The sequence below is a fragment of the Mustela nivalis genome (assembly GCF_964662115.1).
Source record: "Mustela nivalis genome assembly, chromosome: 8".
Lineage (NCBI taxonomy): Eukaryota > Metazoa > Chordata > Mammalia > Carnivora > Mustelidae > Mustela > Mustela nivalis.
The window spans coordinates 129,703,469-129,728,609 of NC_139027.1; the positions used below are offsets into that span (position 1 = coordinate 129,703,469).

A 25,141-nucleotide genomic window follows, 5' to 3' on the forward strand; every position below is an offset into this window, starting at 1 on the left:
GGGGGTGGGGGATGGGCTGATGGGGGATGGGCATTAAGGAGGGCGCTTGCTGTGATGAGTCCTGGGTGTTGTGTGTAAGGGATGAATCACTGAATCCCACTCCAGAAACCAATATTGCGCTGTATGTTAACTAACTCAAAGTTAAATAAAAAATAAAATAGAATAAAATCCCACTTATAATATCAACAAAATCATACCATTCCTTTCAATAAATGTAACAAGAGGCAGGCAGAACCTTAAAAAAAGAAACCGATGCAACTGTTCACGAGGTAGCTTAGAAAAGGCTTTATTGAGTAAATGCTGCTCCTGAGTGGGAAGACGGCGCATGGTGACGATGCCAACGTTTACTTCTTCAATTTGCTTTTTTCCCCAGCTTTGTGATAAAATTGACACTGGGTGTAATTTACGGTGTACATGTGCTCATGCAATTCACATATATATTGCAAAATGTTTATCATCATAAGGGTAGTGAACAAATCCTTCACGTCACGTAATTACCATCTTGTTGTTATGGTGAAAACATTCAGGCTCTTCTCTGATAGGGACTTCCAAGGGTATAATACAGCCTTGTTGGCTATACTCAGCACACTCCACGGGAGACCCCCAGAACGTGTTGGTCTTGTGACTAAGAGTTTGTGTCCTTTGACCAGCCCCTTTCTTCCACCCTCCCAGCCCCCGCACCGCCATTTCACTCTGTGTTTCTGTGAGTTGATATTTTTAGATTCCACTTACGTGAAATCGTATAGGATCTGTCTTTCTCTGTCTGACTGGTTTCATTTAGCATAAAGCCCTCGAGGTCCATCCATGCTGTCAAAAACCCAGGAACTCCTGTTTCTATATGGCTGAATAATAGTGCTTCGTCTACTCCACCTTTTCTTCATGCATTCATCTGTCAACGGACGTTCGTATCTCACTAAAGCTGGAGGAAGAAATTCACCAGACTTGCAGGGTAGCGGGTGTCCATATCAACTTAAATCTTCAAGTACATTCTTTCACAACTATAGAATTCAACAACAACAAGAAGAAAACCACATTAACCCCTTGACATCAATATAGTCAGAAATCAGGGAAGAGCAAAAACTTCAACTTTAAGTTTCTTTACTAAAAACTTTCTTTAAACTGTTTCAAGTTTCTTTACTGAAAAGACTCTTGATTTTCAAGGCGGTGTCTCTTGAGCTCTTGCCTCTGCCCTTTTCCGAGAGCAAGGTGAGGTCCGGAAATACCTCTGTCAAGAAGAGGAGAGGAATGGAGAGCTGGGACTGAACTAAAATCATTCCCAGAGAGGTTGTGGCCATTAAGTGTGAAAATACCAGAACGGTGGCTTAGCACACCGTTCCTCCCAGTATTAACAAACACCCTACGATCCTCTGGTACAGGTGTCATGATTAATGAAGCCATATTGATGCATTAGTGTAACCTAAAGTCCCGACTTCCTTCATTTCGCCTTATGCTCTTTTTATTTTTCAGAGTCCCACCCAGGATACCATGCTACATTTAGCCCTTGGAAGTCTTTTGGCTCCTCTTGGCTGGGACAGTTTCTCAGACCTTCCCCATGTTGATGACCTTGACAGTTTAGAGGGCCACTGATTAGGCAGTTGGGTAGGTCTGTGCTTCTGGAAGCCCCAGGGAGATGGGCAGGGAGCTAGGATTAGGTTAGACTAGGGTTATGGTTTTTTTGGAGGAAGACCACCGAGGGAGAGTGCCCTTCTCATCACATCATGTCAAGGGTACATACTAGCAACTTGACCAGTCCCTGGTGATACTAACCTGATCATTAGGCTGTTGGGTTCATCAGGTTTCTATGCTGTAAAAGTACCTTTTTCCTCCCTCTTTCCATACTATTCTCTCAGGGAGAAAGTCATGGTGCATATCCCACGCTTAAGATGCTCCTTGACATTGATATGTGGAATTCAAGAAACAAAACAGCGCATCACACGGGAAGAGAGGAAAAAATAAAACAAGGGGGAGTGGGGGAGGGACAAACCGTAAGAGACTATTTTTTAAAAGATTTTATTTATTCATTTAACAGAGAGGGAGAGTACAACCAGGGAGAGCCGCAGGCAGAGTGGGAGGGAGAAGCAGGCTCTCTGTTGAGCCACGGGCCAGATGTGGGACTCGATCCCAGGACCATAGGATCACGACCTGAGCCGAAGGCAGCCACTTAATGAACTGAGCCACCCAGGTGTCCCAAGAGACTTTTAAGCATAGGAAAGAAACTGAGGGTTGCTGGAGGGTTGCTGGAGGGGTGAAGGGATGGGGTAACTGGGTGATGGATATTAAGAGGGCATGTGATGTAATGAGGACTGACTGTTATATAAGACTGATAAATAGGGGCTCCTGGGTGGCTCAGTGAGTTAAAGCCTCTGCCTTCAGCTCAGGTCATGATCCCAGGGTCCTGGGATTGAGCCCCACATCAGGCTCTCTGCCTGGTGGGGAACCTCCTTCCTCTTCTCTCTCTGCCTGCCTCTCTGCCTACTTGTGATCTCTGTCTGTCAAATAAATAAATAAAATCTTTAAAAAAAAAGAAAAAGACTGATAAATCACTGACCTCTGCCTCTGAAACCAAGAATACATTATACATTAATTGAATTAAAATAAAAAAATTAATTTAAAAAAGATACTCTTTGAGAGGGAGGAGACTCAAGACCTTACTTGGAATTAATCTCTAGGGGAGATTTGTCTATCCTCGCTCTTTTTTCACTTAATTACTTATATCATTGTGGACTTACAGACATTTTACACCATGGGTTGCGTTTTATTTTGTTGTTCAAGTTGTCAGAAGGGCACTTTTTTTTTTAAGATTTTATTTATTTATTTGACAGAGAGAGAGCTTGAGCAAGAGCAGGAACATAGCAGGGGGAGTGGGAGAGAGAGAAGCAGGCTCCCTGCTGAGCAGGGAGTGAATTGTGAGGCTGGATCAGGACACTTTTAATGTTAATAACCACAATTCACGGTAAAGATGTACACTTACAATTAAGTGTATAAGCACTACATAACACACACACCCCCCTCTCCTTTACAAAGAAGGAACTACAGAAAAATAAACGGACAGACAAAAAATGGAAACCGACTCATAAATACAGAGAACAAACTGGTGTTGCCAGAGGGGAGGGGAGTGGCGTATGGGCAAAACAGGAAAAGGGGATGAAGAAGTGCAAACTTTCAGTTATAAAATAAATAAGTCACGGGGGTGAAAAGTATAGCATAGGGAATATCGTCAGTAACATTTTAGTAACACTGACAGGTGGTGACCATGCTTACGCTGGGGAGCGCTACATAATGTACAGACCTGCCCACTCACTATGTTGTGCACCTGAAACTAACATGATGTTGTTTGTCAACCACACTTCGATTTTGAAAAAATAAAGAAGTAACTACAGGATATGCAAGGAGACATAGATTGCAGCCCGCCAACAGTAGAATTTAACACACTATCATTGTAAGATAGTTCATGCGAACAACAAAAAACAAGGATATAGAAGATCAGGGAGCATATCCTGAAATACTTACACCAAAAAAACCCAAGGAATGAAAATAAGTACATCAAAATTTACATCCAAAAAGCCAGGAAAAAAAAAAAAAAGGACAGAGTAAACCAAGGGACACCTAAAAAAAATAATAAGGTAAAGGTAAAATAATAAATTTATGAGGTTGAGACTAAGAAAACAGTAGCTGTAACTAATAAATCAAAATTTTATTTTAAAAATATTTATTGAATAGGCAAAACTCTACCTATTTAACCTAGATAAAAAGACAGGAAGCAGAAATAAGTAAAACGAAGCACCACAGTGGGACCCAATATTGGGAGAGACACAGTCATTCTGAGACCACTTGGAAGGCCAACTTCTTCACCCACCCCTTGGGGCTGCTGTCCTGAGGGTGTGGAGGCAGACGGAGGGAGAGAGGAGGCTTCTGGGTGTGCTGTGCCTGGTTGTTATTAGTGGGAGGACAGAGGGGACCAGGCACTATCTTCCCCCATTCCCTGATGCACCACAGGGCTGTTATTTTCAAGGCTGGTGGGGAATGATACTTGAGCTTTACAGAGCCAGGCTGGGGACAAACATCAGGAAAATTCCAGTGCAGGCTCTTAAGGACGGGATCTGCAAAACTAATCCGAGAAGATTTTTCCTAAGTTTAGCCTGGATCTCAGAGAGGAAGGCCTGGCAGAGCCAGGAGACAGCAGGGAAGATGCCCAGAGGAAAGGCGTAGAGTTTCTCGGCAACCTGCCCTCCGACCTACCACGAAGGACAGGTGCAGCCCACCCGCCGCCCCCTACACAACCCAGCGAGGTGTGGTGACCTCTCAGAAGGAGGGTTTGGGAGGAGGAGGAGCAGCTGCGGGCCTGACACCAGCTGCACGGGCTGGTGCTGAAGTTTGCCCCACTTACTCCCATCCTCTGACGTCTCCAGTAGGGAGAGCATGTACATAGGGAAGCTGTACTCCCCAGTGTGTGCGGAGACGCGCTTCCCGCAGCACAAGGGCGGCACTAGGATCTGACTGGGACAGGTGCAGCTCAGACCCCCTTCAAGGAGCCCCCGGGGCACCCAGCTGCAGGGAGCATGCGCAGCGGAGCATGCCTGAGCTGGGGACCCCCAGCCAGGGATAGGGGAAGGCTGGGGTGCTTTCTGCCAGAAGGAAGCCTCCTCTAATGGAAAGTGCTTGCTCCAGAGCTCCGGGCTGGGCTGGCAGAGATGCTTAGGTCTGCACAGTGATGGCTCCCTGTCTGTGCCCAGTCCTGCTTCTCTCCGGTCCATACTTTAACTGGTGGCCCTCTGCAGTAGAACTTGCCCCCTCACTGTCTCAGCTCCTGCTCCTCTAAGAGCCCAATCTGCAAAATGTGGCTCCAGGGATTATGAAAATTCAAGCTCAGGGGGTATCGTAAGAAAGAGAGCCTCCAGGCAGCGTGACCACAGCCAGAAGCACAGCCCCGCCACTATGTGACACGAAGGCGGACGACTGCACACTATGGCACCCAAGCCCCTGACTCGGGGGCTGCTGTGGACCAGGTTCCTGTGTGGCTCTGGGAACGGATACCCCTGCATGGAGTCACTCGGGGAGATGTAAAGTGCCGGGGGGGAATATCAGATTTGCTGAGCTGCCCGAAGTGTTGGGGGTGAATGAAAAGTGAGCCTGTTTGTTCAGTTTCTAAGGCAGGACACCGTCTCTGTCTCTCATCAGACTCAAACAGAGAGGTGCCAAACCTAGAAGACAGGAATTCCAGTCGTGGGCAGTCAACAAACATTAAGTAGCCTCTCCTCTGTGGATTTCCATAAGGTTCCAAACTCCCCATGAAATTCTTTAGGGCAACACTGGCAAAGGGAACAGAATAAATGTTAAACAGCCTCTGCAACCACCTCCCTTAGTCCCCCCGGGGGAACATCCTGGGAGAGTGCCTTCTCATACTGAGCTCAACAGCAGACAGCTCCGTTACCCGTTTCTCCCACCGCAGTAAGCTATTTCACAAGGTCACTTTTAATAAGCCGGGATCACTTTCCTGCCCTGTTCTAATTCCAGCTTACATTCTCAACTTTTCCACACTACGTGAGGCGTGGTGCTCCCTAGTCCGCAGTCTAGTGTTTCTATGGGGACATGAATTCTTCAATAACACCTGTCTTTTACTTTTAAGACACCCAAGGTCTTTTACTGCCAAGTCACAATAAAGCATAGCCTGGAAGCTGATGTCACCTGCAGTCAGCCCACACTGCCGTGGCCTTGGACATCACCTTCACTCGTCTCCCTGGCAGGGAGATGCTGCTTCCATTGGCTGCGGGAATAAATTCTCGCTTCTTCCTGTCTCTGTGTCTGCTAGGCACCACTCGCCCTTGCGCCCATGACAGTCCGCGTATGCATCGTTTGCGCTGGTTCCAGCACTCACCCACGTGGTGGCCGCAGACAAGGCAGGGAGAGCAGGCATCTGGAGTTTCCATCATCTGTGGGGGACCTGGGCTCGGTCTCCCACTGCCAACCCTAGCCCGACAGGAGACTCCCTAATTATAGGAAGGTGTCTGTATGCTCAGCTGTCGAGAAATGAACATTGCCTCAGCCACCTCCGTTCCCACTAGGAGCACCCTCCCTCCGTTCCGTGTCTGGCCCCGGCTTCTGGCCTGGAGTTTAACCGAACGTAAAAAGAAAGGGATCAGAGCAGTAGGGCCTCCGAGATCTCTTGGCTGGCATTCTCCAAACCACCTCCTGCCTCATAAAGACACCCTCCACTCTGCACGTAGTGGCAAGGAGAGGGAGCAAGCATGATGTGGGAGGCTGCGTGATATCAGTGAAATGACCCAGAGAGGCTGGCGGACACGCCCTAGATGCGTGGCACAGTCAGAAGGCATGTGGTTAATCGGGAGCCACTCAAGGGCTACCTTGTCTCTCCCAGCTGCAGCTTTGGGCTGAGATCAAATCCCGATGTCAAAGTTGCAGGCTCTGTGTGAGCTTCGGGGGCTGGGCAGCCAGGGTCCCTGATCATTTTTGCACATCCTTTGACCACTTCCTAGGCTCACTTTGTCCAGAAGCTCCTCATCTGAGAAGCTCAGACGAGGAGCTTCTGTTCCAGCCAGCCATGTGTGTCTGCCCCGAGGAGCTGAGCATGGCAGGGGTCATTCCCAGACACCGCATGCTTCTTAGCTTGTCACAGATGCCCTGAGCCACAAACCTTCCATGGTATGCGGAGTTGGAAATCCCCTTTAACACAGATAAACACCCTCATCCTGCAGATGGGAAAACTGAAGTCTAGGGGAGACATCAAAGTTCACACTAGGAGTCAAGGGCATAGCTGGGCCAGAAACTACCTATCCTGGTACTATGTTTTTTCTCTTTCCATAGGATACTCACTAACCCTTGAAAACGGGTAGCTTTTCAAAAAAGACTTGTGGATCATTCATTTTACCTGGACCAGAAATCAAGTTCCGAGCAGGCATTCCATGCTGATGGGAGGACTCAAGCCAAAGCCTAGAATCAAAGATAATGTTATGTTTTCATTTCTACTTCTTTAATTATGGGTGAGGTTTTATTTATTTTCATAGATGAACTATTCACTTGTATTATTTTCTCTGTAGACCATATATTCCTGGTCCGTGCTCATTGCTCTGTTTGGGCATCTGTTTTCTTTATTATGTTGTAAACAACCTTTTGATATATTACAGAATATATATTCCCATCATATGTGTTTACTTATATTTTTCCAATTTCTAATTGTTTTTCCTACTGAATGATTGATTTTTGCCTTACAAAAGTTTTTCATTTGTAGCTGGTTAGCTGTATCAAGTGGCTTCTAGAAGATCATCCCCATGTCAATATTATATGAGAATGAAGATATGTTTTCTCTGAATATTTTAATTTTTTAATATTAATTAATTTATTTGACAGAGATCACAAGTAGGCAGAGAGGCAGGCGGGGGTGGGGTGGGGAAGCAGGTTCCCTGCTGAGCAGAGAGCCCAATGTGGGGTTCGATCCCAGGACCCTGAGACCATGACCTGAGCCAAAGGCAGAGGCTTTACCCACTGAGCCACCCAGGCACCCCTCTCTGAGTAGTTTCATAGCTTAAATCCTTAATCATTTAAAATTTATTTTGAGTTAATGGTTGACACAGAAAACTAGTATTTCCCCCCTGAATTGCTGACAGTCTGTTTTGATATCATGTACTGAGTTTTCCAACATTTCTGTGGTGATGTGGAATTCTGCCTTTATTATCTGTAAACTCCCATAAGCACTGAGTTTCTCTTTTCCTCCGTTGATATGTGTGTGTATTCCCCCCCAAATCCTGTATGTTCTAATTATGTTGATACATTTATGATAATCTTTGTTGCATTAAAATGTGTCACTTAGGGGCACCTGAGTGGCTCAGTCGGTGAAGCCTCTGCCTTCGACTCAGGTCATGATCTCAGGGTCCTGAGATCGAGTCTCACATCGGTCTCTCTGCTCAGCAGGGAGCCTGTTTCCCCCTCTCCCTCTGCCTGCCTTTCTGCCTACTTGTGATCTCTTTCTCTCTGTCAAAAAAAATATTTTTTAAGATTTTATTTATTAACCCACTAAGCCATCCAGACACCCCTAAATAAAAATGTTTTTATAAAAATTAAAAATAAATAAAATGTGTCACTGGGCTTACTGTGGTCATCATTTCACAGTGTATATTTATAACAAATTGTTAAGTTGTACACCTGAAACTAATATAATGTTACATGTCAATTATACCTCAATAAAAATAAAATAAAAATTCCTGACAGTGTCTAGCTTGAGGCAGTGGGGGGAAATGTGTGTGGGGGAGAAGGTAGCTCATTCTCCCATGATAATTTATTTATTTATTTATTTATTTTTTCTTTTTTTTTTTAAGATTTTATTTATTTATTTGACAGAGAGAAATCACAAGTAGTTGGAGAGGCAGGCAGAGAGAGAGAGAGAAGCAGGCTCCCTGCTGAGCAGAGAGCCCGATGCGGGACTCGATCCCAGGACCCTGAGATCATGACCTGAGCCGAAGGCAGCGGCTTAACCCACTGAGCCACCCAGGCGCCCCTCCCATGATAATTTATTATAAGTTTTTTTTTCCTGGCAAATCTTAAGTGCTTACTTTACTAGGTGATATTTACAACAATTTTAAATAATTTATCGACCCCAACTATTGGTTATTTCATCGCAATGTCTCAAATTCATAGCGTAAGAAATAGCATGTCTGTTTTTGTGAATGGATTCTTTTCTTTTACTGTGCTTTTTCACTGGTTATTGATTGTTAAAAAGTTACTTGATCTATGGTATACAGTAATTTATTATTTAAAATGTCCTTGAGAGCACTAGAAAAGCAGGAAACACACAGTAGGGCCATTTCAGAAGTCTTCTCTCAAGGGTAGATTGCACAAAGAATCAAAAGTATAATAAAGATAAAGAACTTTTAAAAATAGACTGAAAACTTTCAAACAATTTTGTGGATGGACTTAACAGCTGAATTGGGACTTGTCCTGTCTCTTCATAAATAGGTTTCTACTTAAAACAGGGCATCTGTTTTCAAAAAATAAATTGCAGTAGGGAAGTCCAATGACAAGATTTTGAGCACATTACAGAACATGTTCAATGGGCTCTAAAAACTAAACAAACTCTTGATTTAAAAAAAAAAAAAATGACCTTCAAAATTAAACCAAGGGCTGAAGTTCTCCTGCTGAGAGTCTGTAATCTATGGGTTAGGAGACCTTGAGATGTTGTGATCAGGAGAGCCACTGGAAAAACCAATGTCTCATGAAGACCGAGATGCAGAAGGGCGGTTGACCAAAATCTGCTTGATGCAGTGTCTTTCAGAGAGAACTCAGTACCCAATCGTGTCCTTTCCTTAACTATCCTCGCTGAACACAAGTGCTGGTCCATCATACCCAACCCAGGATTCTTCAGTCTTGGCACTAAAAACATTTTGTGTCAAATCCTACTTTTTTGTGGGGGTCAGGACTTTCCTGTGCACTGTAGGATGTTCGGCAGCCTTCCTGGCCTCTCCCAGACTAAATGTCTCCAGGAATTGCCCAGGGTCCTCAGCAGAGTAAAATTGCTCTGGTTGAGAACAGAACATTGGATCCCTCCAAATACTAAAAACACTCAAATACTGTAGGTTTCCAAGAAGCCTAAGTCCCTTCCCATGTCTCAGCCTGTGTGCTCCTTTAGGAAGATTATCACCAGTTTTCCTGGCTGTCTGTTAAGCTCTGTGGCTGTCAGCATCACACCCAGCTTGTAGGCCCCATGAAATTGTCAGTTGATCTAATTTTTTTCCAAACATTCCCTGTGGCAGAAATTGTTTTGCAGTTTTTTTTCCAATAATTTGAGCACCTTTGCGGAGTAGTCTTTGAGATTTTTTTTTTTTTCTTATCCCAGGAGGGTTCTCCTTAGTTGTCTTTTTCTATGAATCGTTCTGGGAATTACTAGTTGTAAATTAGCAAAATATTTGGCTTATAGTTCAGCTTTTTGCTCTCATGGAGCTACCAACTTGTACTTACTTGTTTACCACCAAAATCTGCATTGTTTTCAAGAGTGCCTATAGGCTTGAGCTTTTCCATGCTCTGTTCCAAATAAACTCCGTTTTCAGGGGAAGAGCTTCAGAGGTCTCTGTTGATGCAGACTGCCTCTTACCCTGGACAACATCTCTGGGCTACTTCTATGGAGCTGTGTTGGAGATAGTGTTCAGTGTGGCTTGTGAGTAAAGAAACCAGAAAATAGGTCATTGTTTGACACCACCCTCCACCAGACACCCAGAGTTCTCTAGTACCACCCAGTTGTTGCTGAGACGAGGAACTGGATACCATCTCTTTGGGGTCTTTGCACACCCCAGGGGTAGAGCAATGAATGTCACTATAAGCTTAGATACACTTGAGCCACTTTCCAGGACCTTGCAGACTCTGTTCTAGCCATCCATGTGTGTCTGTCCCCAGGCTTGTAACAGATGCCCTGAGCCACAACCTTACACTTACATTTCAACTTTGGAGTTGAAATACCTGTTCAAAGTGTCAGAAAACTGTCTCCATCTTACAGATAGGAAAAGGAGTTAGGAGTTTAGGAGTTAGGAGCGGAGCTGGGAAAGAGAACTATCTGTTCTGATTCCAAATCATTTTTCTTTCCGTAGGATGTAGGCCAAGGCAAGACTGGACACATTGGCATGCCTAACCCTGAATGAAAGTATAGGTTATACTTTCCAGTAGCAATTGCTACTTTTCCAGTAGCAATTCCAGACCAATAGAATAATATAAGTGAAAGTGTATAATTAAAATTCATGTCTCAATTGTTTGTAAGAGCTAAATATTAGAAATGACCTAAGTGCCCACACACGGGAAGGAGAGTGATTGGATTAATGGTGATATGTGAACATGGTGAAATATTATGCAGCTGTAACAAGGAACATGGATGAAATATTTACCTTCACTTTTACTCTTTATTTCTTTTTATGGTTTGGAATTACTGTGTGGTATTCTTTTAGATCTCCTCAAGGACTTCATTTAGTATTTCTTGTAGGCATGTCTAGTAATGTTGAAATCCTTCAGTTTTTGTTTTTCTGGGAGTGTCTTAATTTCTTCTTCACTTTTGATAGGTAGTTTTGCTGGGTATAAAACTCTTGGAGATGAACAGTACTCCAAATACAAGTGATAGAGAGGACTGGACTTTGTTCTACTAGCTGATCCAAATTAGCACCCCAGTGAACGTCCCTGTCCTCCATCCTGCTCCTGTATGACTTAATGTGGGGCTTGTACTTTCTCCCCATCATTTCTTCTTCCATGGTCTTAAGGAAGTTTCTGCAGGAGATTTTTACCATGATTTTTCTCATCTTATTTCTCTATATTAAATTGTCTGGGCCTAGGCTTTTGTGGAGCTAAGGCAAGAGATAGTTAGGGGCACAGGTTGGGTTAGTTGTTAAGTGTGTGTCTTCAGCTCAGGTCATGATCCCAGGGTCCTGGGATTGAGCCCTGCATTGGGCTCTCTGCTAAGTGGGAAGCCTGCTTCTCCCTTTCCCTCTGCCTGCCCCTCCCTCCGCTTGTGTTCTCTCTCTCTCTGTCAAATAAATGATTAAAATTTTTTTAAAAAAAGAGAGATAATTTTCTGTACATCTTTCATGATATTTGTACAGTTTGTGTTTTCTATCTATTCTTAAAAATTTTGTTACATTTTCTATGTATTCTGTTACATTTTCTATGTTTCTGTGTTTTGCACTGAATTGGCAAAATACTAAAATTCCCCTCTTTTATTCTTTGGGCATATTATTTCCTCATTCTCATATGAAATTTTACACATCTTAATATTTTCCAAGCCTTTTCTTGATTTTTTCCAGAAGGAGCCCTTCCTTCCCCTATCAAGATATCATACCAAAGATTTAGTCACCAATCATACATTTTTTGCTTTTGAAAGCACTAATTGGGGTGCCTGGGTGGCTCAGTGTGTTAAATCCTCTGCCTTTGGCTCAGGTCATGATCCCAGTGTCCTGGGATCGAGCCCCACATTGGGCTCTCTGCTCAGCGGGGAGCCTGCTTCCTCCTCTCTCTCTGCCTACTTCTCTGCCTATTTGTGATCTCTGTCAAATAAATAAATAAAATCTTAAAAAAAAGAAAGCACTGATTGCTTCTTTCATTTTTATCAATACATTCATTTTTAATTTTGAAATGCCCCCCCAACCTCACTGACTTATATTCTAATATGAGTATTATTATCTTGTGCTATTTTTGGCTTGCAATTACCTGGTTGTTTTTACAAATCTTCAGCCCCTTAGTTTTATCTGTACCTTCTGCACACAGGATAGACAAAGGTTTTGTTCTTTGACCCATAAATAGGATTAATGCTGTCAGATATTTCCTTCTACTAGTCAGCTTGGGATAGAGTGGTGTCTGAGATATTCTTGAGGAAATGGTGGGAAGGAGTGCATATATAATTAGAGCACAGTAGGCACTGTAGGCAATTATAGTTCAGGAACATTTCAACCTAATCTGTTCAGGTCTCTGCCCAAGGGAAATATTGCCCCTCAGCTTTTGATATTATCACCCTTGAAGCACACACATGACCTTGGTAGGCGCTCAGAATGGCTCGGTGAAACCATGTAGCTCCCGTGCCTTATGTCTGACAACTTTGTAATTTTTAGTCTATGTTCTTTACATAAAAACTTTGTTACTCTTTCCCTTTTTATCTTACATATGGCATTCCCTATAGGTGGATTAGGATTTCAGTATAGAGCGATTAGAAATCGGTCTTCAAGCCACCCTTCCTCCAGAATCACCTCCCCTGGTGTTCTGAATGCATACAAGGTCACTATTGTCACTGGTCCTATGGTCTGCCCACAAGCCTAGTTTTCATGGGTAAAAGTAAAGTAAAGCTCTTTGGATTATTCAGGACCTTTTCACATTTGGAGAAACATGTACTTCTCTAGATAAGTTGGAAATATTCTCTTTGCGTCCTCTGTCAATATATTAGTAAATTCACTGATGGTGGCAAGCAGTCTTCACAGACTTCTGGGCTATAGCTCTTTACTATTTATGCAGGAAATTTTTTTTTGTTAAAAGTTAATTTTGTTGTTTAGGTAGATCAATTGAAAATACTCACTAAGGAAATAACCACTCTTCCTTCTTTATCCAACACTCATTCCCATCACCATTAAAACATGTTAAGTTCCTCCCATCCTCTGAAAATGTCTCTGGAACTCCCCTTGCCAGCAAGTATGGCCAAGACTCCCACTTCATTGTAAATTCAGATTTTTTTTTTTTAAGATTTTATTTATTTATCTGATAGACAGAGATCACAAGTAGGCAGAGAGGCAGGCAGAGAGAGATGAGGACACAGGCTCCCTGCTGAGCAGAGAGCCTGATGTGGGGCTCAATCCCAGGATCCTGGGATCATGACCTGAACCGAAGGCAGAGGCTCTAACCCACTGAGACACCCAGGCGCCCCACAAATTCAGATTTCTTGAAAGCACTACTCTGTTCTCTATTCTCCAACTGACAGCTCAACACAGCAAATGTATTAATCTTCTGTAATTAAAGTTAATAGCAGCAGCTGAAGAAAGTAAAGATTTGGGCACATGTTAGTCTTTTTTTTTTTTTTTTTTAGATTTTATTTATTTATTTGGAAGAGGGAGAGAGAGCACAAGAGAGAGTGAGGGATAGAGAGAGAAGCAGCGGGGCAGGGGGCGGGGTGGGCGGAGGCAGAGGAAGAGAGAGAGAAGGAGGCTCCCCGTTAATTAGGGAGCAGGTCTCTGGGCTCAATCCCAGGACTCTGGGCTCATGACCTGAGCCAAAAGCAGACACTTTACTGGCTGAGTCACCCAGGTGCCCCCACAAGTCAATCTTTATCATGATGAACCTCATAGCCAGTTTCGTAATTGGTGCATAGAGTTTGCTTCTTGAAATTGTCTTTATTTGGCTTCCATAAAGTTGCATTGTCTTCAGTGTCTTTCTACCCCTATGACTATTCCTTCTCGGGTAAAATAGAATGTTATCTCAAGCCCATTTTGAAACAAGGAGATGGACAGGGTTATATTGTTGATGGAGTATTTAAATGTTGGCATTATGGAAGAAGTAGTTTTTATAACCTGAAGTAAGTCTTTTCTCTCTGGGCTGAATTTCTTCTGTAAATACAGAAGGCTTAGCATGATGACCTATGAGTGTTAATAAAGACTTGCTGGAGCTTATAGGGAAAGACAAAGGCCTCTGATATTGTGTCCCTGTATAGACCCTGAGGATTATGTCCCCTACTAAGCAGGACTGAGGAAGTTGGCATTTATTGATAGGCTAAGAAGGGGCAGTGCCTTTTGTGACTTCAGCCAACCCCTGGCACATACAGTCAAGGAAGGCATATGTGAGAAACTCAATTCAGCTCTCAGCCAAGGTTTTCCTGGCAAGATGAAGTCCAATATCATTGTCCTTTTTCTACTCCTCATTTTCAAGAAGCAAGTAGCTATGATGGGACTCAGTGGTGAGTGTAGGAGGTGGGCTTGGAGAAAAGCTTTCAAGGAGAATCCTTTTAAGGATATTCTGGGTGCTAGCAGAGAACCTATTCAGACACATATTCTTCTTGTTGATGGGAACTAATTCCCTGCAATCCAAGCCACAGCCCTTTAGGAAACATCATGAGTTGGTGGAGGAGGAAGAGATGGAAGGGAACTTTAGAGATTATTGAGCCCAAACATCCTTATTATCAGTCACCAGATGGATCATACAGATTTCCAAACAGAGAAGGTCCACAGTCTTCTGGACAAAAACTGCCAACACTAGGCTGGCTCCAGAGGGAGTTCTTATATCTTCACTTTAAAACAAGTGTATGACAATGACCATAATCAGATACATCCTATCCTAATCAAGATCAAGGATGTGGTCCACATGCAATGATATGCCAGGCTAATATCAAGGTAGAGAACCACTCCATCATCTCCAACATGGCGGACACCAAGATACATCCCAAGAAAATGACTGTATCCAGCCCAAACAACAAGTACTTGACATCAATCATAATCACCCATAAAATCCTAATCAGGATGAAGGACGGAGCCAGTATGTGAATAGAGCAGCAGTTCTGTCCACAGAGCATATACAGAGCACTGCACCTAGACACACCCCCACATGTGTGTGCGGCCTTCCCCACTTCTTTTTATGGTTTTCGGTCAGCCTCTCACTAGCTCCGATTGGTCTCACTGTCTGAGATACCATACCGTCCAAAAATTGACCCAGGGAGAGGACTGACCACAAAGAGATTGCTCTGAGTTGGGTGAAACAAAATAAGCTCTTTTTATGAAGTTGTTAGGTCAAATAGTGACCCTTTTTTTGGCGATGGAGCTTTCAAGTAGCATCAGATGCCCTCTGTATCTCAGTGAGTGCTGTGCCTCTGGTTTTCACACCTGTGCAAGCTCCCTGGCCTCCAGGCCACCTCCCAGCCAGGAAGGGTTGCCAGTAGGGAGAGTCAGATTGCCACGAAGCTCTCTCCTCCTGCCCAGATGCACCTGTTCTTCGTGAATAAACACTTGATGGACCGTTACACGCCTTTGGTAAGTTCCAAAGTTCTGACAACATTTGTTCGTATCCTAACAGCTTGTATGGAGGGACAGCCCTTACTCCCCCCTTCTGGAAAGGATTACTTCTGCAGTAGGGACTCCAAAGAAGCTTGCTAGTAAAGTAACTAAGTGAACTTCTAACCCTGTACCATTATATTCTTTTTTTTTTTTTAAGATTTTATTTGACAGAGAGAGATCACAAGTAGGCAGAGAGGCAGGCAGAGAGAGAGAGAGAGAGGGAAGCAGACTCCCTGCTGAGCAGAGAGCCCGATGCGGGACTCAATCCCAGGACCCTGAGATCATGACCCGAGCCAAAGGCAGCAGCTTAACCCATTGAGCCACCCAGGTGCCCCCCATTATATTCTTTTATCATTAATGAATAAATAATTTTTTACATACTCTACTGCTGATGTAGAGATGATTGTATGAGTTTCCCTTTATTTCTTAGTAAGGAGTATTCCACTGGCTGACTTTTGAATGTTAAAACAACCATATATGGTGGAAATAGGTTCCCACTTGTTCATGAAACGTTACCATTTTTTTATATGACAAAATTCACTAGTTAATATTGTGCTTGGGATTTTTGCCTTATGTTTATAGAAAGATTGGCATATAGTTTCCTTTGCATGTCATAGCTTTGTCATGTTTTAGTAGCATAAAACTGCAGTGAATATCAAGGTTCTTTGAAAACAGAAATGTCATGAGTGGGTGCGTGGGACTGTGAAGAAAAATCTTGAGAATAAAAGTGCAGACACTTGAAGTTACTGCCCTGTTACACCCATCGGAAAGGATCTGTTTTCCTAAATTTGGACTGAACTTCACAGAGAACAGGCCAAGCTAGAGCTAGAAAGGAAGATGCACAGTGGAAAAATGCCAGGAGGTAGCTAGGAGATGGTGCTGGAAAGAAAGGAACAGGTGGGCAGAGTTGATGCTCTGGGGACTGACCCTTTTTAGCAGCTCTCTGCCTCCCACAGGTGGTACCCAGTCTTCTGTGAGTATCCACACAGATGTTTCTCCCCGTTTCTTTCTTTCTGTTTTTTTAAGATTTTATTTATTTCTTTGACAGAGATCACAAGTAGGCAGAGGCAGGCAAAGAGAGAGGGGCAAGAGGGCTCCCTGCTGAGCAGAGAGCCCAATTTGGGGCTCGATCCCAGGGCCCTGGGATCATGACCTGAGCCGAAAGCAGAGGCTTAACCCACTGAGCCACCCAGGCGCCCCCTCCCCGTTTCTGAAGCTGGGTACGTTCTTTGCCACAGGCAAGCAGGAACAACACACACTTAGGGGAGGGCAGGGAGAGCTAGCAGGGGCTCGGGGCCTGGGCTTCCCGTTCCAAAGTGACCTCCAGTTAGACCTGCTCTGCAAACGATGTGTATACAAAGTCCTCAAGGCATAAAGTCCTCGAGGCCAACATTCATACGACGTTGAGTTCTGTCCCCCATGCCCAACGCATTGATAGTCTCCATAAGCCTAGCTGTTACCTTGCCGAAAGCGCCTTTTCTTGCCTTGTCCTTGAGCCCGTGTCCGTTTCAAACGCTCCTTTGTTCAAGGCAAGCGCCCCCGACGTACGCATTGCTGAGATCGGCCGCATTAAACGGTTCTGGATACACAGCGCGAAGGGCGGAGTGTGTCTGACCTCACGAGCGCCGCCCCCAAATCCACTCCACAAATGAGGAAGAATTAAGGGCCAGGCCAGCCCCGATCCTCCCTGAAAAAGAGGGAGCCCTCGCGGGCTTTCGGAACTTCGGGCGACGGGTTCCTGCCCGGCGTCTCCTGGGGTGGTGGGAAGGAAAACTGCCGCTACTTACTTCCAGCTTCGCGGGAGGCGCCCGTGACCTTGGACCCCGGGCACCACAGCGCCCCCTGCCGGCGGGCCCCCGCCAGTGGCGATATAAGCCAAGCATCACCCCACACGTTGAGCGAACGCTCGGCGGCGCCATGAAGCTGCTGGGCCCGTCCGCGCTCATCGCGATGCTGGTCCTCCTCCTCGGCCTCCACACGGTGCAGGCCGGATGGGGGAGGCGGCGGAGGGGTGCGTGTACCCGCGTGGCCGGGGCGGGGGAACTTTCCTCGGAGCGGGTGGGGGCGCCCTGGCGGCCGCGCTGCCTGTGGCCACGACGCTCCGGGGCTCCCGGCTCACGCTGTGGCATTTCTCCTCAGCTGAGAAGAAACCTGGCTATTGTCCAGAGTTTTTTCTTGATTGCCCTTTCCACCTTTTACCTCTGTGCCGTCGCGACGGAGGCTGCAGGGGGGACGAGAAGTGTTGCTTCTACAACTGCAGGCAGCAGTGTATGGAGCCGTGGTTCACCTTGGATTGAGGTGAGCCCCTCCCCCACCCCCCACTCCCCCCACCGCAGCCCCTTCCGCGACTCTGGGCTGTGCCCCCGGAATGTTCCAGAAGAACAAGGTGGCCGGGAGGGAGTCGAGAACTGGCAGTGCCCGGAGAAATCTTTGAGATCAGAGCTTTACCACCGGGGTCTGCCTTGAAATTTGGCCCGCGGGTCGGGCCATAGCGAGGGAGGCCCAAGACCCCTTCCTGAGGAGAAGGCACGGTGCCATTTCCTGTCGTGGGCATCCTCCTTTCAACGGGGTCACGGGGCCGTCCGGACAGGAGGATCGCAAGCCCCTCGACCCTTAGGGAAGTTTTCTTAGGGCTATTTTCAACTGTTCTTGTATTTTTTTCTTGCAGCTTGTCATCATGAGTCCCTTTCCTCTGTGAGATTCTAATTCCTGAGGGTGGCTCTCCTAGAATTCCCCGGGCCCTGTCCCTGATTCCTGGGCAGCGCATCGCAGTGCTCCCGGGAGGACAGTACCCAGCGGGTCCAGGCCACCGCGGCGGGTCGGGGGAGCTTGGGACCCGCGGTTTGCACCTTCCCGCATCTCTGACTCCCTCCTCTCTCCCCAGGTAAAAGCCCTTCTTCACCAGATCTGAGAAGACCCCTCTGGCAGGCTCAGACTTGGATAACTGATCCCCAGTTCCTCCATGCTCTCCCCACTGCCCACGCTTTCTTATAGCAAGAGTTAAATGCTTTTTGACATGAGAACCATACAAAGAAATAAAGGGTTATATATTTAAAACTACCTGAAAATCTAAGACTGTTCGCTAACCACCCAACCCCCTCTCTCTGTCTTTCAGGCTTTTGGGGGGCATCCTTTAGAGTTCGGGGTTACTGGTTCACAGTTAATTTTGCTTGGTAGTGGTACTCCTCTTTTTCTGATGTTTCTCTCTTTCAATGTCTCCTGACCCTCAGATTTTCTGTTGGTCAGACTCCAGGAGAATCTTTGAGTCCTGTCTTGTGTGTGTAGATTCTATGAAAGGTGCCCAGGTTACCTGGAGATGGGGGAGGAAGCCTTTTTGCTACATTGTCTCTGGTACTGCTGCGGGCAGCCTTTCTCCACTTGTTGAAGTAGGAAGACCTAGAGCCAGGTCTGGAACTTAGGGCTGGAAATGGAGCAGGCCATGCCTTAGTTCTAAGCTACCTTAGGGTCTAAGCTCTAGGCCCATCATCAATCAGGAAAAGGAAAGGCTGTGACCCAGGTTAGCTACCTGGAGTGTTAGTTTGAGCTTCTAGCCCCTGATCTACCGAACAATGAAGTATTATTTAGCGTTGCATTTTTCCACCTTCTGCTCTGTGAGTCCGTCTTGATTAGGGGTCACGTGAGGGTTTCAGGTCTGGCGGAGTGGGGAGAGTGGTCTTCAAAAAATTTATTTTGCCTTAACACATATATCTGAAACAAAGTTCTGTAAAGTCTAGACTGTCTAGAAGGTTTTAAGTTGAGACTGAATATGTTTCGTCTTAGTTTACATGGCCGCAAGTGCTGAAATTTCAGGTATATGATGAATATAGTCATTTAAATAAAATGGGGACCTCACTTTTTCATGTTTCTTTCTTTTTTTTTCTTTTAAAGATTTTATTTATTTATTTGACAGAGAGATCACAAGTAGGCAAAGAGAGGAGGAAGCAGGCACCCTGGCAAGCAGAGAGCCCGATGCGGCGCTCGATCCCAGGACCCTGAGATCATGACCTGAGCCGAAGGCAGAGGCTTTAACCCACTGAGCCACCCAGGCGCCCCTCTTTTTTTTTTTTTTTTTTTTAAGATTTTATTTATTTATTTGACAGAGAGAGAGAAAGAGAGATCACAAATAGGCAGAAAGGCAGGCAGAGAGAGGTGGGTGTCAGGGAAGCAGGCTCCCTGCTGAGCAGAGAGCCCGATGTGGGGCTCTATCCCAGGACACTGGGATCATGACCTGAGCTGAAGGCAGAGGCTTAACCCACTGAGCCACCCAGGTGCCCCCTTTATCATGTTTCTAATGGAATCTAATTACCGTCTTCATTCAACAGTGACATGTATCAGAGAAAAACATGTTCTCTTTTCCAAAACTTCTGCCTGCCTACTTTCTTTTCCTTCACTGCTTGAATAATTCAAGCCCAGACAAATAGAAGCATGTGTTCTTTGCAGCCTCTGAAAAGCAGATGTTAAGACAGAGATTAGATCGAGAGTTTACTGGGGGAAATGCCTGGGGGACAAGGAGAGTCATCAGGCCACAAGGCAGGCTGCTTCCAGTGGGGGAACGGGCAGGATGGAGGAAGTCTCAGAAGACAGGGCAACAGAGAAAGTGTCAGTCATGCTGACAGGGAGTCACCTACCACAGGAGTCCTGTGTGTCTCTGAATAGTCAGAGATGGTGGGGTTCCTGGCTAGCTCGGGGGTGACCTCCTCTTCCTTTCCTAAGGCAGGAGTTCAATCAAGCCCTTCCACTGAGCCCAGCAGAAAAGAGAACTCAGACAAACACTGAGCAGATTCTTTGTGGGGATGTCATCTGAGAGCAGGTCTGGACAACCTGAAATCATCGCTTGACTAACGTTTGACTAAACATCCCTTGACTAAACAGCTCTGTCCGCCATATTGCCTCTGTCTTCCTGTTGTCCTTCACTTCACTCTCATGCTCTACATCTCCTCATGCCCTTGGTCCTCACCTCGTTCCTTCTCGAGAGCCACCTGAATTTCTTTTAAGTTCTGGCTCATTTTAACTTTTATTACTGTATCTTTCTCTCTCCCTCTCTCTGTCCGAGTGAAACTCAGTTTCATCATCATGTTTCCAGATGTCTGTCTTTATTTTCTCCCTCTCTCTCTGTTTCTGTCCTTCCTTGTTCTGCATGTCTATCTTTTCCTGGGCCAGGAACACCTGAAAGTGTACCCTACGTGTTCCCTCCAGAGCCAGTGACTCTCACTGCCCACCTATCAGGCTGTCCCTGGCACTGTCCCCTTGCCTGTGTCTGGATCATAACTTCCAACCTCCCCCACCTTCCTTTTGGCTTCTGGGGACTCCTTTCCCTTCCTGAGAAGATGATCTCTGTGCATTTGTCACAGCACTCCTTCCTTGTCTCTCTTCAGAGGAAGAGAAAGCGAGAACATGCTTCTCTATACCCCCCAACTGGCTCCAGGTCAGTCAGCCCGCAGGCTCACGCCAGGATGACCAGCCATGCTCAGAGAAGACACAGTGCTGGCTTAGCGCCTGTTGAGTAAGATGAGGCCATCTTGAAATCCTACAAGTGTTCTGAAGCTGGGCGAGACAGTCCTGTCTACAAGGAAGAGACAAAGGCTGAGACTTGAGGACAGAGAGTCTTGGGGTGCTGCAGGGCGCCCTCTGAATCTGGCTGGGGACCAAGCCTAGCTAGGGTTAACTTTGTAAATCTTATTGGTGGCTATTGATCGAAGGTCAGCCACCAGTCAGTCCACCAGGGGGCCCACTGGATTAAAGGAATCAGGCTTTCCCATAGGAGCTGGTTCAGTCTCAAGTTTGGGTCCTGGGGGCAGGGAGTGGGGTTCTCTAGGGAGCAGTGTGAGGTGGGGCTGGGGTCCTGGACAGCAGGATGCTGTGGAGCTCTTGGCCTGTTCTCTCCGGCTCCGGTGAAGCCTGGGAAGTCTCCAATGGCAAAAGGCACATGTAGGATGCTCAGCCCTCTAAACTTCTGCAAACAGGGTGCTCTGGGCTGAGACAGCCTCCAGTGGGACAAGGACAAGAGCAGGAAGCCGTGTGTGGTCCTGAAGGAAGGTAAGATGAGCTAGGCTCAGATATCGGACCCTCTCACGTCCCCCTCCCCCAGTGTGGCCTAAATCCACTGACCTTCTGCCTTCCTTGGCAGGGGGCTGCCTACCCTATCACAGGGGGAGGAGCTTCTTCCTTTCCACACCGCCTCCTGCTGTCCTCCAGGCACAGAGCCCAGGGGGTCTCCCATGCCAGTGCTTCTGTGCCTGAGCTCTCTGAGCTGGGCTCTGGGAGGGAGAAGCTGGGAGAAGCCTGGAGGAGCAGCCCTGCTGCGGGGCTCAGGAGACCTCAGTTTGAACGTCAGCTTTGCCTCGCCTTGCTTATTGCCTCCAGCAGTGGCAGTACCTATTTCAGACTCCGCAACACTCAGTTTCTTCACTATTAAAATGGACGTAATCACATCCTTCATGCTACAGCGGTGCCCGCCAGGGAATTGGTCTGCTGTCAGGCACCCGTACATGGAGGACTGTTGCTACGGTTATTCCCCAGATTGAATGGATTCTAGCCTGATACCACTGGCCAAACCCAACAGGACCACCAGGATACAAAGAACAACTTGGATTAGTCCAAAGGCCACATTTTACAGATGGGAGAACTGAGGCCCTGATGTAGTAAAAAGTCAGGATTTGAACCCTGGGTCCTGATCTCATGAACTGTGCTCATTTAACCCTGCCACCACCATTCTCCCTCTATGCACAGCAGAATCAGCAATCAACAAAAAGAAAAAGCAACCTACAGGATGGGAGAAAATATCTGTAAATCCTATGTCTGATAAGGGCGTTAATATCCAAAATATATAAAGAATTCCTGTAAGACAATAGCAGAAAAGAAACCCAGACAACTTGAATAGATATTTTCCAAAGAAGACATAGAAATGGCCAACAGGTACATGAAAAGATACTCAGCATCACTAACCATCATGGAAATGCAAATCAAAGACACAAAGAGATACCACCTCACACCTGAATGAAATGACTATCAGCAAAAAGAAAAAAAAGAGAGAGAGAGAGAGCACAAATACTGGCAAGTTGCAGAGCAAAGGGAGCCTTTGTGCTCTGTTGGTTGGAATGCAAATTCGTGCATAGCCACTATGGAGCCCAGTAGGAGGGGTCCTAAAAGAATTAAAAATAGAACTACCACATGATCCAGTAATCTCAATTCTGGGTATATATCCAAAGAAGATTGAATCACTATCTCAAAAAGATACCTGCATTCCATGTTCCCTGCAGCATTATTCACTGTAGCCAAGGCCTGGAAATAACCCGAGGGTCCACTGACAGGTGAACGGAGGAAGAAAATGCGATACTTATATACAATGGAATATTACTCAGCCATTCTAAGAGATGGAAAACTTGCCATGTGTGATAACATGAATGGACCTTAAGGGCACTTTGTTAACTGGAATAAGCCAGACAGAGAAAGACAAATACTGTCCAATCTCACTTATGTATGGAATCTGAAAACATTAAACTCAGAAACAGAGATTTGAATGGTGGTTGCCAGGGCTGAGTAGTGGGTGAAATGGGAGATAGCCAAAGAGTACAAATCATCAGCCATAAGATAACTGAATTTGGAAATAAAAGATGAGTTAACTTCCAGGGATCACTATATAGCATGGTGACTGTAGTTCACAAAACTGTATCATATACTTGAAAGTTACTACAAGAGTAGGGCTTTAATGTTCTCACTATAACAATGACAACAAAATGGTAACTATTTGAGATAAAGATGTGTTAATTAAGGATGATGTGGGAAATATTTATCAACATATACATGTATCCAATCATCACACTGTACACCTTAAACTTACACAATGTTATATGTCAATTGCATCTCAATAAAGCGGCGGGACTCGGTCCCAGGACCCCAAGATCATGACCTGAGCTGAAGGCAGAGGCTTAACCCACTGAGCCACCCAGGCAACCCAATGCCTTACATTTTAGATATAATAAAAAAAACACCTGCTTCTGACTTACAGTATGACTATGAAGGATGATTGTATCTCTTTGGACTCAGTTTTCTCATCTGTAAGGTGGACACAGTCACTTTGCTCAGGACAACATCCTACACAGGACTTTGTAATCCATAAAGCACTGAGGCAGTGAGGGCTCTTAGCTGATTGCTCCTCTGGGTCCTTGGCGGTGCCCTGATAAAAGGCCCTCAAAGACCACCAGTGTTGGGGAACTTGCCAGGGTCATCCAGTCAGTGTCCTGAATTTATGGGGGGCAGGAGGTGGGGAGTGAGTCGGTAAACAGCTAAGATTGCCACCGCATGCTCTTCCTTCCCTGCCTCAAGCAGCCTTCAAACATGGTCCCCCTCGAGGTGGAGGATCTGGTGGTTAGGTGGCCGCGCCAAGGGGTGGGAGCTCAGACCTGGTCTTCTGTCTGAAGATGGGTGGCCACCAGCAGGGTGACACGGAGGATTCCCACTGTGAGGGTGCAGGGGGTCCATTCCCTGCACAAGACCAGAATATCAGGCATTCCAAGCTGAAGCCTGGGTTCCACCACAGATAATTCTTTATGTCTGGTCCTTAGTGTACCCTTGGTGACCAGAAAAAGAGCTGGGCGTAGAGAATGGGTTTTGAGTAGAGAATGAATAAAACACGTGCTTCTCTCCACAAACCCCGAGTCTATCTGTGATTCAGAGTCTGGCCTGGAGGCTGGGAGTCACTGGGAGCAAAGAGACTCCCGCAGCTTGAATCCACATACCCCTGGGCTTGTGTTCCCCTTAAGCTGTATACCTAGAATTCAAATTGTTTCTAGGTCTTTCCTTTTGGCAAGGCTAGGTGTCCTTATAGAAAAGGTCAACTAATTCTGCCAACTGAATGGGCCAATTTATATTTCTTCCAGTGGCATCTGAATCTCTTCTTGACCATAACTCAATATGTGGTCAGACTTTTAGTCCCAGTGTAGCTCTATAGCAGAACTAACGTACTTTCCTTGAGATTTGCAGACCACTGGCCTTGAGGAGAGAAGGGCCAGACTTTCCCAGAAGATAAGGCTTGACTATATTTGAAAACAGCCCTCGCTGATGCCAGCAAGTCTGTTCAGGGTCACGGTGACATAGGACTCTCCAGCACGGAGCTCCCCTCCTTTTTTCCCTGCTCTCCTCTTTAAAGCCCTCTGGCTGCCCCTGGACTGGGAAGATGGTCTTTGAGACATTTGTCCACCATTTCTCAGGTTGCCAGCTTCCCAGATAAAGCAGACTCTGTTTTCCCACCATCATTTGTCTCTCGAGTATCAATTTTCAAGTGGCAAGCAGCCAGACTTGAGTTCAGAACCAGTCCTCCGTCCAATAGCTCTCGTGACCATTAAACACCACGGCCTTAACCTCTCACAGAGGAACCCGGTTGAGAAAGGCTGTTAAGGGCTTCAAATATCTCTACCCATATTTGTATCTATATCCATCTCAGATTGAAATTAAAAAAATATCTATTGCCTTGAAGGGTAATGATAATATATGGGCAGACTTTGAGCTTTTATCAATTGGTGTATGAAAACTGATGCCCTCTTTCAATTTGCACACATGATTATTTAGGAGGCCAAAACTATATCCAAGCACTCAAATAATCATGATATAATTAATATCCATGTACTTAGTGCTGCATT

The 25,141-nt window shown here is 45.8% G+C and overlaps 2 long non-coding RNA genes across 4 annotated transcripts; one reads left to right on the forward strand and one right to left on the reverse strand.

The window, feature by feature from the left end:
- Nucleotides 1-279: 279 nt before the first annotated feature.
- LOC309871560 lies at nt 280-17,411 on the reverse strand. Of its 3 annotated transcripts, none has more exons than XR_014315344.1 (4): nt 16,964-17,411; nt 9,967-10,132; nt 6,887-6,948; nt 280-998 (listed from the first exon to the last, which is right to left on the reverse strand). It is a non-coding gene; the product is annotated as an uncharacterized lncRNA (long non-coding RNA). The 3 variants fall into 3 exon arrangements; XR_014315345.1 differs by having other exon boundaries at nt 9,967-10,159; XR_014315343.1 differs by lacking the exon at nt 9,967-10,132.
- A 13-nt stretch (nt 17,412-17,424) lies between these two features.
- LOC309871561 lies at nt 17,425-18,563 on the forward strand. Its single transcript, XR_014315346.1, has 3 exons — nt 17,425-17,514; nt 17,731-17,801; nt 18,388-18,563. It is a non-coding gene; the product is annotated as an uncharacterized lncRNA (long non-coding RNA).
- Nucleotides 18,564-25,141: the final 6,578 nt, after the last annotated feature.